Source organism: Lissotriton helveticus, assembly GCF_964261635.1.
Source record: "Lissotriton helveticus chromosome 1_1 unlocalized genomic scaffold, aLisHel1.1 SUPER_1_unloc_10, whole genome shotgun sequence".
NCBI lineage: Eukaryota > Metazoa > Chordata > Amphibia > Caudata > Salamandridae > Lissotriton > Lissotriton helveticus.
In genome coordinates this window covers 4,808,991-4,824,020 of record NW_027611649.1, presented here as the reverse complement: position 1 = coordinate 4,824,020, position 15,030 = coordinate 4,808,991, and positions in this window count along the sequence as shown.

Below are 15,030 nucleotides of genomic sequence, written 5' to 3'. Positions count from 1 at the left end.
GAAGTTTTTGGGTTTAAGGGGGCACAGTCACTTCTTCCACCCAGCCCAAGGTGCTCAAAATCGGGTACGATATCAGGTTTTTCCCTTGGCTGGAAGCTGGAAAAAAAACTTCAGATAATACCAAAGGTACATAGATCACATGAAAACATCAGATCTGAGCTTTCTAACAAGTATATTTAGGTCCTGGGCACTCACAAAATGACTGTGATATCCATTCTGAGCTATTTGGAAAATTAGCAAATCTTGTCAAAAAAAATATTTTTTGACGATTTTTGCTAATTTTCAGTATCAACCCTAATGACTGTTTTCAGGTCCCTGTAGCCACCAGGACCCCATTATATAGCTCAGGTGATATAACAAGAGTGTCTAGGGCTCATTTCCAGCCTCCAGGTACATGTTTGACTCCTATTTCTGACATTTTGAGGTGTTTGGTGTCAAACTCATTTTTTCCATTATAGGCCATAGAGCCCAGAGTCACATCACATTTCTAGTTCTGGAGCCAAGGACCCCATGGTGTACCTCAGATGACATTGCAGGAGTTTCTATGACCCATTTCTAGACTCCAGGGGTGACTTTTTGAAGTTTTTAGGTTTAAGGGGGCAAAGTCACTTCTTCCACCCAGCCCAAGGTGCTCAGAATCGGGTACGATATCAGGTTTTTCCCTTGGCTGGAAGCTGGAAAAAAACTTCAGATAATACCAAAGGTACATAGATCACATGAAAACATCGGATCTGAGCTTTCTAACAAGTATATTTAGGTCCTGGGCACTCACAAAGTGACTGTGATATCCATTCTGAGCTATTTGGAAAATTAGCAAATCTTGTCAAAAAAATATTTTTTGACGATTTTTGCTAATTTTCAGTATCAACCCTATTGACTGTTTTCAGGTCCCTGTAGCCACCGTGACCCCATTATATAGCTCAGGTGATATAGCAAGAGTGTCTAGGCTCATTTCTACCCTCCAGGTACATGTTTGACTCTTATTTCTGACATTTCGAGGTGTTTGGTGTCAAACTCATTTTTTCCATTATAGGTAATAGAGCCCAGAGTCACATCACATTTCTAGTTCTGGAGCTTAGGGCCCCATAGTGTACCTCAGATGACATTGCAGGAGTGTCTATGACCCATTTCTAGACTCCAGGGGTTACTTTTTGAAGTTTTTGGGTTTAAGGGGGCACAGTCACTTCTTCCACCCAGCCCAAGGTGCTCAAAATCGGGTACGATATCAGGTTTTTCCCTTGGCTGGAAGCTGGAAAAAAAACTTCAGATAATACCAAAGGTACATAGATCACATGAAAACATCAGATCTGAGCTTTCTAACAAGTATATTTAGGTCCTGGGCACTCACAAAATGACTGTGATATCCATTCTGAGCTATTTGGAAAATTAGCAAATCTTGTCAAAAAAATATTTTTTGACGATTTTTGCTAATTTTCAGTATCAACCCTAATGACTGTTTTCAGGTCCCTGTAGCCACCAGGACCCCATTATATAGCTCAGGTGATATAACAAGAGTGTCTAGGGCTCATTTCCAGCCTCCAGGTACATGTTTGACTCCTATTTCTGACATTTTGAGGTGTTTGGTGTCAAACTCATTTTTTCCATTATAGGCCATAGAGCCCAGAGTCACATCACATTTCTAGTTCTGGAGCCAAGGACCCCATGGTGTACCTCAGATGACATTGCAGGAGTTTCTATGACCCATTTCTAGACTCCAGGGGTGACTTTTTGAAGTTTTTAGGTTTAAGGGGGCAAAGTCACTTCTTCCACCCAGCCCAAGGTGCTCAGAATCGGGTACGATATCAGGTTTTTCCCTTGGCTGGAAGCTGGAAAAAAACTTCAGATAATACCAAAGGTACATAGATCACATGAAAACATCGGATCTGAGCTTTCTAACAAGTATATTTAGGTCCTGGGCACTCACAAAGTGACTGTGATATCCATTCTGAGCTATTTGGAAAATTAGCAAATCTTGTCAAAAAAATATTTTTTGACGATTTTTGCTAATTTTCAGTATCAACCCTAATGACTGTTTTCAGGTCCCTGTAGCCACCGTGACCCCATTATATAGCTCAGGTGATATAGCAAGAGTGTCTAGGGCTCATTTCTACCCTCCAGGTACATGTTTGACTCTTATTTCTGACATTTCGAGATGTTTGGTGTCAAACTCATTTTTTCCATTATAGGTAATAGAGCCCAGAGTCACATCACATTTCTAGTTCTGGAGCTAAGGGCCCCATAGTGTACCTCAGATGACATTGCAGGAGTGTCTATGACCCATTTCTAGACGCCAGGGGTGACTTTTTGAAGTTTTTGGGTTTAAGGGGGCAAAGTCACTTCTTCCACCCAGCCCAAGGTGCTCAAAATCGGGTACGATATCAGGTTTTTCCCTTGGCTGGAAGCTGGAAAAAAAACTTCAGATAATACCAAAGGTACATAGATCACATGAAAACATCAGATCTGAGCTTTCTAACAAGTATATTTAGGTCCTGGGCACTCACAAAGTGACTGTGATATCCATTCTGAGCTATTTGGAAAATTAGCAAATCTTGTCAAAAAAATATTTTTTGACGATTTTTGCTAATTTTCAGTATCAACCCTAATGACTGTTTTCAGGTCCCTGTAGCCACCAGGACCCCATTATATAGCTCAGGTGATATAACAAGAGTGTCTAGGGCTCATTTCCAGCCTCCAGGTACATGTTTGACTCCTATTTCTGACATTTTGAGGTGTTTGGTGTCAAACTCATTTTTTCCATTATAGGCCATAGAGCCCAGAGTCACATCACATTTCTAGTTCTGGAGCCAAGGACCCCATGGTGTACCTCAGATGACATTGCAGGAGTGTCTATGACCCATTTCTAGACTCCAGGGGTGACTTTTTGAAGTTTTTAGGTTTAAGGGGGCAAAGTCACTTCTTCCACCCAGCCCAAGGTGCTCAGAATCGGGTACGATATCAGGTTTTTCCCTTGGCTGGAAGCTGGAAAAAAACTTCAGATAATACCAAAGGTACATAGATCACATGAAAACATCGGATCTGAGCTTTCTAACAAGTATATTTAGGTCCTGGGCACTCACAAAGTGACTGTGATATCCATTCTGAGCTATTTGGAAAATTAGCAAATCTTGTCAAAAAAATATTTTTTGACGATTTTTGCTAATTTTCAGTATCAACCCTAATGACTGTTTTCAGGTCCCTGTAGCCACCGTGACCCCATTATATAGCTCAGGTGATATAGCAAGAGTGTCTAGGGCTCATTTCTAGCCTCCAGGTACATGTTTGACTCTTATTTCTGACATTTCGAGGTGTTTGGTGTCAAACTCATTTTTTTACATTATAGGTAATAGAGCCCAGAGTCACATCACATTTCTAGTTCTGGAGCTAAGGGCCCCATAGTGTACCTCAGATGACATTGCAGGAGTGTCTATGATCCATTTCTAGACTCCAGGGGTGACTTTTTGAAGTTTTTGGGTTTAAGGGGGCACAGTCACTTCTTCCACCCAGCCCAAGGTGCTCAAAATCGGGTACGATATCAGGCTTTTCCCTTGGTTGGAAGCTGGAAAAAAAACTTCAGATAATACCAAAGGTACATAGATCACATGAAAACATCAGATCTGAGCTTTCTAACAAGTATATTTAGGTCCTGGGCACTCACAAAGTGACTGTGATATCCATTCTGAGCTATTTGGAAAATTAGCAAATCTTGTCCAAAAAATATTTTTTGACGATTTTTGCTAATTTTCAGTATCAACCCTAATGACTGTTTTCAGGTCCCTGTAGCCACCAGGACCCCATTATATAGCTCAGGGGATATAACAAGAGTGTCTAGGGCTCATTTCCAGCCTCCAGGTACATGTTTGACTCCTATTTCTGACATTTTGAGGTGTTTGGTGTCAAACTCATTTTTTCCATTATAGGCCATAGAGCCCAGAGTCACATCACATTTCTAGTTCTGGAGCCAAGGACCCCATGGTGTACCTCAGATGACATTGCAGGAGTGTCTATGACCCATTTCTAGACTCCAGGGGTGACTCTTTGAAGTTTTTAGGTTTAAGGGGGCAAAGTCACTTCTTCCACCCAGCCCAAGGTGCTCAGAATCGGGTACGATATCAGGTTTTTCCCTTGGCTGGAAGCTGAAAAAAAACTTCAGATAATACCAAAGGTACATAGATCACATGAAAACATCGGATCTGAGCTTTCTAACAAGTATATTTAGGTCCTGGGCACTCACAAAGTGACTGTGATATCCATTCTGAGCTATTTGGAAAATTAGCAAATCTTGTCCAAAAAATATTTTTGACGATTTTTGCTAATTTTCAGTATCAACCCTAATGACTGTTTTCAGGTCCCTGTAGCCACCGTGACCCCATTATATAGCTCAGGTGATATAGCAAGAGTGTCTAGGGCTCATTTCTAGCCTCCAGGTACATGTTTGACTCTTATTTCTGACATTTCGAGGTGTTTGGTGTCAAACTCATTTTTTTACATTATAGGTAATAGAGCCCAGAGTCACATCACATTTCTAGTTCTTGAGCTAAGGGCCCCATAGTGTACCTCAGATGACATTGCAGGAGTGTCTATGACCCATTTCTAGACTCCAGGGGTGACTTTTTGAAGTTTTTGGGTTTAAGGGGGCAAAGTCACTTCTTCCACCCAGCCCAAGGTGCTCAAAATCGGGTACGATATCAGGTTTTTCCCTTGGCTGGAAGCTGGAAAAAAAACTTCAAATAATACCAAAGTTAGACAGATCAAATGAAAGCATCAGATCTGACCTTTCTAAAAAGTACATTTATATCTCGAACACTCAAACGGTGTCTCTGATATCCAGTCTGAGCTATTTGACAAATTAGCAAATCTTGTCAAAAAAAGTTTTTTTGACGATTTTTGCTAATTTTCGGTATCAACTCTCATGACAGTTTGTGGGTCCTTGTGGACATTAGGAACCCAAATTATACCTCAGGTGATATATCAGCAATGTATGAGACCCAATTCAAGCATCCATCCACCTGTTGTAGTGATATTTGTCACATTTTAGCTGTTCAGGGTACAGAGTCACTACAGAAAGCTATGGTGCTTCATGTGCTCCAAGAGGTCAAAAAAATATATAACACAAAATCATTTAAAAAGTGTACAGGTGTAACTGCAGTGTTTGGAATGCTATAAATGTGCAATTGTAGTGTCCTCTGCACCTCCAAAATGAATTTCTACCACCTTTGAAGTGTACCTGAAGCAAAAAATGGCTTTGTCTCAAGATGCATCAAAGTGTGAAAAAATGCAAAAAAATTGATTACAATTAAAATAATTTAGTGTTACAGTGGCTTACTTGCATTATAAACACACAATGAATGAAACAGCGTCAAAGAATAAAAATAAAGTTGAAAATTTGCATTTTCAGTTTCAGGGGGACATGGTCACTTCTGTGTCCGAGGTCGTGGAACTCTGAGCTGGGTAAAAGTTTAGCTTGAGTGCCCTCCCCATGGAGGTCAAAAATGTTAATACATCAAAATCATTTAAAAACTATATAGGTGTAATTGCAGTGTCCTGAATGCTATATGACTGCATTTGAAGTGTTCTGTGTCCCTCCAAAATGAATTTATAACACTTTTGAAGTCTGCTGAAGCAAAAAATGACTGAGTCCAAAAACATCATAAAGTGTTACAAAACGGTCAAAATTGGGTTAAAATGAAAAAAACAAAGTGCTACAGTGGCCCAATAGCATGCTTAACCTATAATGAATGATATCGAATGAATAGTTTTACAAAAACATTAAAAATTGTTATTTTAAATTTCAGGGAGACAAGGTCACGGAAGTCATGGAACTCCAAGCGGGGTAAAATTTCTGCTTTCCCCGTTATGGAGGTCAAACATTTTATTGCATCAAAATTATTTAAAAACTATGTAGGTGTAATTGTAGTGTCCTGAATACTGTGTAACTGTATTTGCAGTGTTCTGTGCCCCTCCAAAATGAATTTATAACACTTTTGAAGTCTGCTGAAGCAAAAAATGACTAAGTCCAAAAACATCATAAAGTGTTACAAAACGGTCAAAATTGGGTTAAAATGAAAAAAACAAAGTGCTACAGTGGCCCAATAGCATGCTGAACATATAATGAATGATATAGAATGAATAGTTTTTCAAAAACATTAAAAAAAATGTATTTTAAATTTCAGGGGGACAAGGTTACCGAAGTCATGGAACTCCGAGCGGTGTAAAATTTCAGCTTTCCCCCTTATGGAGGTCAAAACTTTTAGTGCATCAAAATCATTTAAAAACTATATAGGTGTTATTGCAGTGTCCTGAATACTGTATAACTGTATTTGCAGTGTTCTGTGCCCCTCCAAAATGAATTTATAACACTTTTGAAGTCTGCTGAAGCAAAAAATGACTGAGTCCGAAAACATCATAAAGTGTTACAAAACGGTCAAAATTGGGTTAAAATGAAAAAAACTAAGTGCTACAGTGGCCCAATAGCATGCTGAACATATAATGAATGATATAGAATGAATAGTTTTTCAAAAACATTAAAAAAAATGTATTTTAAATTTCAGGGGGACAAGGTTACCGAAGTCATGGAACTCCGAGCGGTGTAAAATTTCAGCTTTCCCCCTTATGGAGGTCAAAACTTTTAGTGCATCAAAATCATTTAAAAACTATATAGGTGTTATTGCAGTGTCCTGAATACTGTATAACTGTATTTGCAGTGTTCTGTGCCCCTCCAAAATGAATTTATAACACTTTTGAAGTCTGCTGAAGCAAAAAATGACTAAGTCCAAAAACATCATAAAGTGTTACAAAACGGTCAAAATTGGGTTAAAATGAAAAAACAAAGTGCTACAGTGGCCCAATAGCATGCTGAACATATAACGAATGATATAGAATGAATAGTTTTACAAAAACATTAAAAGAAATGTATTTTAAATTTCAGGGGGACAAGGTCACCGAAGTCATGGAACTCCGAGCGGGGTACAATTTCAGCTTTCCCCCTTATGGAGGTCAAACATTTTAGTGCATCAAAATCATTTAAAAACTATGTAGGTGTAATTGTAGTGTCCTGAATACTGTATAACTGTATTTGCAGTGTTCTGTGCCCCTCCAAAATGAATTTATAACACTTTTGAAGTCTGCTGAAGCAAAAAATGACTAAGTCCAAAAACATCATAAAGTGTTACAAAACGGTCAAAATTGGGTTAAAATGAAAAAACAAAGTGCTACAGTGGCCCAATAGCATGCTGAACATATAACGAATGATATAGAATGAATAGTTTTACAAAAACATTAAAAGAAATGTATTTTAAATTTCAGGGGGACAAGGTCACCGAAGTCATGGAACTCCGAGCGGGGTACAATTTCAGCTTTCCCCCTTATGGAGGTCAAACATTTTAGTGCATCAAAATCATTTAAAAACTATGTAGGTGTAATTGTAGTGTCCTGAATACTGTATAACTGTATTTGCAGTGTTCTGTGCCCCTCCAAAATGAATTTATAACACTTTTGAAGTCTGCTGAAGCAAAAAATGACTAAGTCCAAAAACATCATAAAGTGTTACAAAACGGTCAAAATTGGGTTAAAATGAAAAAACAAAGTGCTACAGTGGCCCAATAGCATGCTGAACATATAACGAATGATATAGAATGAATAGTTTTACAAAAACATTAAAAGAAATGTATTTTAAATTTCAGGGGGACAAGGTCACCGAAGTCATGGAACTCCGAGCGGGGTACAATTTCAGCTTTCCCCCTTATGGAGGTCAAACATTTTAGTGCATCAAAATCATTTAAAAACTATGTAGGTGTAATTGTAGTGTCCTGAATACTGTATAACTGTATTTGCAGTGTTCTGTGCCCCTCCAAAATGAATTTATAACACTTTTGAAGTCTGCTGAAGCAAAAAATGACTGAGTCCGAAAACATCATAAAGTGTTACAAAACGGTCAAAATTGGGTTAAAATGAAAAAAACTAAGTGCTACAGTGGCCCAATAGCATGCTGAACATATAATGAATGATATAGAATGAATAGTTTTTCAAAAACATTAAAAAAAATGTATTTTAAATTTCAGGGGGACAAGGTTACCGAAGTCATGGAACTCCGAGCGGTGTAAAATTTCAGCTTTCCCCCTTATGGAGGTCAAAACTTTTAGTGCATCAAAATCATTTAAAAACTATATAGGTGTTATTGCAGTGTCCTGAATACTGTATAACTGTATTTGCAGTGTTCTGTGCCCCTCCAAAATGAATTTATAACACTTTTGAAGTCTGCTGAAGCAAAAAATGACTAAGTCCAAAAACATCATAAAGTGTTACAAAACGGTCAAAATTGGGTTAAAATGAAAAAACAAAGTGCTACAGTGGCCCAATAGCATGCTGAACATATAACGAATGATATAGAATGAATAGTTTTACAAAAACATTAAAAGAAATGTATTTTAAATTTCAGGGGGACAAGGTCACCGAAGTCATGGAACTCCGAGCGGGGTACAATTTCAGCTTTCCCCCTTATGGAGGTCAAACATTTTAGTGCATCAAAATCATTTAAAAACTATATAGGTGTAATTGCAGTGTCCTGGATACTATATAAGTGTATTTGCAGTGTTCTGTGTCCCTCCTAAATGAATTTATAACACTTTTGAAGTCCCCTGAAGCAAAAAATGACGGAGTCCAAAAACATAAATTGTGCATCAAAGTGTTCAAAAATGGATTGAAATGAAAACAAATGAGTGTTAAAGTGGCCTAAGAGCATTATAAACACACAATGAATGAAACAGAATGAATAGCTTTACAAATAAACATGAAAAATTAGCATTTTAAATTTCAGGGGGACAAGGTCACTTTTGTGTCCGAGGTCATGGAACTCCGAGTGGGGTAAAATTTCAACTTGCCTCCCCATGGAGGTTTAAAATTTTTAATACTTCAAAATCATTTAAAAACTATATAGGTGTGATTGCAGTGTCCTGAATAGTTCCCAAATGTATTTTCAGCACTTTTGAACCATCCCTCATCACAATTTTCATCAATTTCCCAAAACATCACCAGCGCTTCAAAGTGACATAAAACGGTCAAAAATGGTGGAAAATGAAAAAAACAGCAAGGATTATGTGCCTAATAACATGCTAAACATAATGTATATCTCCATTAATTTTTAAATCAATTTAACCTTTTCATGCATCACTAGTGATGCACACTAAACCTGATATGCAGCACTGGTGATGCATTTGCATCACTAGTGATGCAAATGCATCACTGGTGAGACAAGAGTCAAGCTGGTAGCCTGAACTTTGACCAATCCGAGAAAAAAAAAGGTGTTTTTTTCCCTGGGCCCCTCCCCCAAACGAAAACACATTGACCTGAAGCCTAAGTGTATTCTGAGTCATAAAAAGTTTATTAGATGAAAAAATATTGTACGGGCACTTTTTTGCACAAAAAGTCACTTTTTGGCACTTTTTTGAGAGAAATAAAATAGTTCGCAGATTTTTTTTAAATCGACCGAATTAAAAAAAAAATGCTCTTGTTGGATGGCTTTGGACATAAGGCCGCATAAACAAAAGGAATTTTTCAAATATCTGTTTTTCTCACTTTTTTATTGCTGTTTGAAATTTCTTTTTTCAAAACCGTATTTATTAAAAGTTCAAGCAAATCAAGTGTACAGCCCTCCAAGAGCAGGAGAACACGTCAGTATGCAAATGACAGTATAATATACGCATAGCTCAAACTTTTGACTAGCCCCAACCCACCCCATTATCCCCCCCACAACAGCAACAGTCCCAACTACCCACCCCTTATCCCGCCCTAACCCGAAGCACGTGTTCACAATCAGCTGCAGTATACAAAAGGAAAACACCAAGTGTCTTGGAGCCATCCAGGCCCCGAGGTCTCAATCATCGGACAGATCAACGTCCGTGTCAGCAGGAGGTTCCAATGTCAGGTCTCTATAGTCCGCCCACCGCTTCCAGATCTTGTAATGTTTCCGAGGGCAGCCCCTGGCTTCAAACACTGGCAATTCCAGCCCCATGAGGAAGTCTAAGCCCGCCTTCCAGGCGCTAAGCGGGGGGGCGCGGTCACTCTTCCAGGCCCTCGCCAGATCCCTCTTGGCCACAACAAGGCCTAGCAGAAGGAGATGGCGCTTATAAATGTTACCACCCACCTGATCCAGGACATGGAGAAGACCCAACCTAGGTGTACGGGGTAGCTCCCATCCCAGCACCTCCGACAGGCAGTCCCACACCCCACCCCAGAACCGGGCCAGGCCCACACAAGACCACACAGTATGCACCAAGGTGCCTCTCTCAGCCCCACAGCGCAGGCAATCTGGGGAAGCAATAAGGCCCGCCCTCCACAGTCTCTCTCTGGTGTAATAGGCCCGATGCAAGTATTTATATTGTATGAATCGCAACCGCACTGCTATAGCCGTGCCCCGGGGGGACTCCAGCGCCTCCCTCCAGTCATCCTCATCCAACGGACCAACATCCACCTCCCAAGAGGCCTTCAACGACACTAGGGAAGAGGAGCAGTGAGTGACCAGTGTTTGGTAGATTTTTGAGACTTTTTTATCCCCCAGGTCTCCCATGAAAAGCTTAGCCTCCACGGGGCTAAAGTCCGGAAGCTGGTCCAGCTCCACCAGACTCGGCGCCAGAGCGTGACGAAGCTGTAGATACTTAAAAAACTGGGTCTTGGGCATCGCAAACTCAGCGCTAAGCGCTTCAAAGGATTTAAGGGTAGTCCCGGTAAGAATATGACCAAGCGACGAGATCCCTATGGAATCCCAGCCACCAAACCCTTGCAAGGAGGCCAGTGCAGGGAGCCGCCCGTTGTTCCACAGCGGAGTTTCGGCCGTCAGTCGTCCCCACCAGCCCATTCGTCGCAGTGCCTGCCTCCAGATCAGGAAGACCACTTGGGTCACATGCGGCAGCGACTTCCGCCGCCCTGCCGAATACAAGAGTGTATGGAGCGAGGCATCTCCCATCAGAAAGTGTTCCAGGGCATACGCCGGATCGTCACGACCACCGTACCACCACTCGTTTAAGACCAGCAAATGAGAGGCTTGATAGTACGACAATATGTCGGACGTCGCGAGACCTCCACAGTACGTGGACAAAAAGCAGGTCCGCAGTGCCACCCTAGAAGCACCCCCAGCCCACAGAAACCGGCCCAACAAGGAGTTCACCCGCCGGTACCACTGCGGGTCTACCCTGTACGGATGATTTTGCAGCTGGTATAGTAGCCTAGGGAGGGCCACCATCTTAAAAATAGCAGATCTGCCATAGATATTAAGAGGCATGCGCGACCACGCTTTGACGTCGGACTGAACCCTGTCCCACACCGGTTGTACGTTGCGCTCCCACGCAATAGCGGCAGACTCCGACAGGAAGACGCCCAAATATTTCAGGCCACCAACCGCTACCTGCAGGTCCGCTGCCCAAGGAGACACCTCGCGCCGGACCCCAGCATCCAGAGAGTCGATTTGCGTGGGTTAAGGTAGAGTCCCGAGACGTCCCCGAAAATGCGCATTATCTCCAAAATACGCGGGCCCGAACGATCGAGGTCCGTCAAAAAGAAAAGAACGTCATCCGCATACAGTGCGATTCTGTCCGTGAGGCTCGCACTCCATACAAAGCCGCGAAGCTGCGCATCAATGCGCACCCAGGCCGCCAGCGGCTCCATGACGAGCGCAAAGAGATACGGGGACAGGGGGCACCCTTGCCGGGTTCCCCTAGCAATCGGGAATTTCCCCGAAATGGCTCCCGAGACACGTACCGAGGCTGTGATGTTGGTGTACAACAGTTTGACATACGAGACAAAAACTGGACCCAAGTTGAGGCGCGGTAACAGAGCAAAGAGGTATGTCCAGCTGACAGAGTCAAACGCTCTGTCGATGTCTGCCAGTAGGAGTGCCGCCCGCTCCCCAGTCGCCCCCATCGCACCCACCGCCACCTGTGCCCGTCTGATGTTGTGCCTTGTCGCTCTGCCCGGCATAAACCCCGCCTGATCCGGGTGGACCAGATCTGCGACATACGGGAGAAGACGATTCGCCAACGCCTTAGCCAACAATTTAGCCTCAAAATTAATGAGAGATATCGGGCGATATGACTCGTGTCTGTCAGGGGGCCTGCCCGGTTTCAGGAACACCACTATTTCAGCCTGACGCCAGTCTACCGGCAAGCAACCACCCTCCCGAGCCGCTTCCAAAGCCCGTCGATAGTGTGGTCCCAACTGCAAATGAAATTGTTTGTAGAATTCACTGGGGAAGCCACTCGGTCCAGGCGCCTTACCCGTGTTAAGTTGTCCTAGCGCGTCGCCCAGTTCGTCCGCCGACAGGGGAAGGTCCAGAGCTGTCCTGGCCTCATCCGATATCACCCGGGGGGGGAGGTCAGCTATAAATGTGTCAATTGCCTCCGGTGGGAGACAATCCCGCGAAGCGTATTGTACCCCATAATAGTCGGCAAAACTCGCCGCAAGCGCAGCCGGGTCCGTCATGGCAATCCCCTCCCCATCTGTAAGGCCTGGCAGAGAGACCGACTGTAGAGTTTGCTGACATAATCGGTGGAGCATAGAGCATGATTTGTCGCCCCACTGGTATACCCTACTCCGCGTGGCCAGCCAGGCCTGTCGAGCCTCGTCCAGCAGGATCGAATCATAGGAACGCTGAGCCTGGAGAAGCAGCCTGAGCGCCGCATCGCCCGCATCGCCACCACACTGCCCCTCCAGAGCCCGCACCGTAGCCGCAGCCGCCACAATGGCCTCTTGACGCTTCCGACGGGCGGCAGCACACCAGGCGATGTCCACGCCCCGCAGCGTAGGTTTCATGGCCTCCCAGACCGTCACGCTGTCCATGCCTTCGGTCAAATTCTCCCGCCAATACTGGGCTATCGCTACGCGCATGTGAGTCGTATATTCTGCCCGCTGGAGATGCCACGAAGACATCCGCCAACGGAACGGCTGATGGGGTTTACAGAGCGCAATCCGCACTGCGACCGGGGAATGGTCCGACAAACCTCGAGGCTGAATCACGGCCTGCTTCACCCTATCGAGGAAGGCCCCGGGTACAAACACACAGTCTAACCGGGAGAAGGAGCCATGCACTGCTGACACATATGTGTATTCACGCGTCCTGGCATGCAGATGTCGCCATGCATCCACCCAACCTAGCCCATCGCTTAACGCTTTCAGACGTGTAGGGGTAGGCGCCCCGGCGGCCACCTGCATTCTCTGCCTGTCCAGGCTCACATCCACCACATCATTCCAGTCACCCCCTATCACAGCCAGGCAGTCTGGAATATCGGCCCACAAATCAAACAGGCGCTCCGCCAGAGACCACTGCAGGGGAGGGGGAGCATACACACTGCCGAACAATACAGGTTCCACCCCAATCATGCCCTTGACAAACGCAAACCTACCCTGGGGATCAAGCCAATGGCGCTCATGAGTATAAGAAAGTCGTCGATGAATGAGGACAGCCACCCCTCTCGACCCCCTGGCAAAGCCTGCATGGAACACCTGGGTAAAACCAAAGCGTTGTAAGCTCAGTACTTTCGTCCCCAGCATATGCGTTTCCTGCAACAACATGACATCCGCCGAGTCTCTCTTACCCCAGCGCAGTACTGCTCCCCTTTTAATTTTGTCCAGCATTCCCCTAACATTCCAACTAAGTATCCTCATGGAGCCACCAACAGGCGCTGTCACCGGGGAATCACCCATAGTCTCAGTGGGAGAGCATCAGGAAACCCTCGGACCTAGCCCAAGCACCACTCAGCATAAAAATCACAGCAGCAAAAATCACGTGCATCCCTACCCAACTACCCTGTACCCCCCCCCACCCCATTCACCAACACAACATCCCCAACTACTGAACCCCCGCCTGTTCCCCCACCCCCACCCCTATACCTCAAGAAACAGTGAAGTACCTGTCGCGGCATAAAGAGCCTCGGGCCCAAAACAGAGCGCCCAAAGCCCCCCAAGCCAATGGATCCCCTTACCCCCCCCAACTATCAGCACCTCCCCTTAGGGCCCCCCTCGAGCAGGAGAGGAAAAGGCCCCCCATGGGTCAGCACCCCGAACCCCATTAATCACAAGTGGCCCACCGCCCAAGCGCGGCGGGACAGATCTACAACAGACATCACGCCCCCCCTTGTGTCCAGCCATGGCCTAGACCACACCATACCATGCGCCAGCCCAACAATTAGTAGTGTACCCCCAGGGCCACCAGCCAAGGCCAAAGACGAATGTCGCTCAGGAGACAAGAGGGGGACTCTACGACCCTCAGGTCCCAGTCCCAGACTGAGCAGTGTCTGACTGTGCACCATCCAGCAGGCCACCCCCGGATTGGGAGCGTCGCCGCGACCTGGACTTCCTGTGTCTCCTGCTCCTGTTGGAGGATTCGCCCCTCTCCGGCGACGACCCCCGCGACGCTCCAGAGTTCAGGCCCGGCTGGGCATTTGGTCGGATCCTGACAGTCTCATCCGTCCAGCTAAACACCGCCTCCGGGGTGTCAAAGAAGTGGGTCTTGGAATGAAACACTACGCGCAGACGGGCAGGGTACAGCAGTGAATACTGAATTTTCAGTCCACGTAACTTGGCTTTCGCATCCTGGAAGGACCGGCGCTGCTGCTGCACCAGCCTGGTATAGTCCGGGAAAATCATAATCCTGTGACCCTCGAACGACAAGTCCTCCTTCGCTCTCGCTTCTCTAAGAATAACATCCCGGTCATGAAAGTTGAGGATTTTGGCGATGACTGGACGCGGTCGCTCTCCCGCCGGCGGTTTCTGCGCCAGAGCCCTATGGGCGCGCTCCACTACAAAGCAGCGCGACAAGGCGTCCGGGGGAATCCAACTCTCCAACCAGCGCGCCAAGAATACATCCATTGATCCCTTCTCACAATCCTCCGGAAAGCCCACAAAGCGCAGATTATTTCTTCGCGCCCTTCCCTCCGCATCCTCGACACGGAGCGCTAGCCCTTTTTGGATCCTGGCCATGTCCTCCACTTTCTTTTTCAGGGTCACCACATCCTCCTCCACCCCTGTAATCCGAGTTTCAGTTTC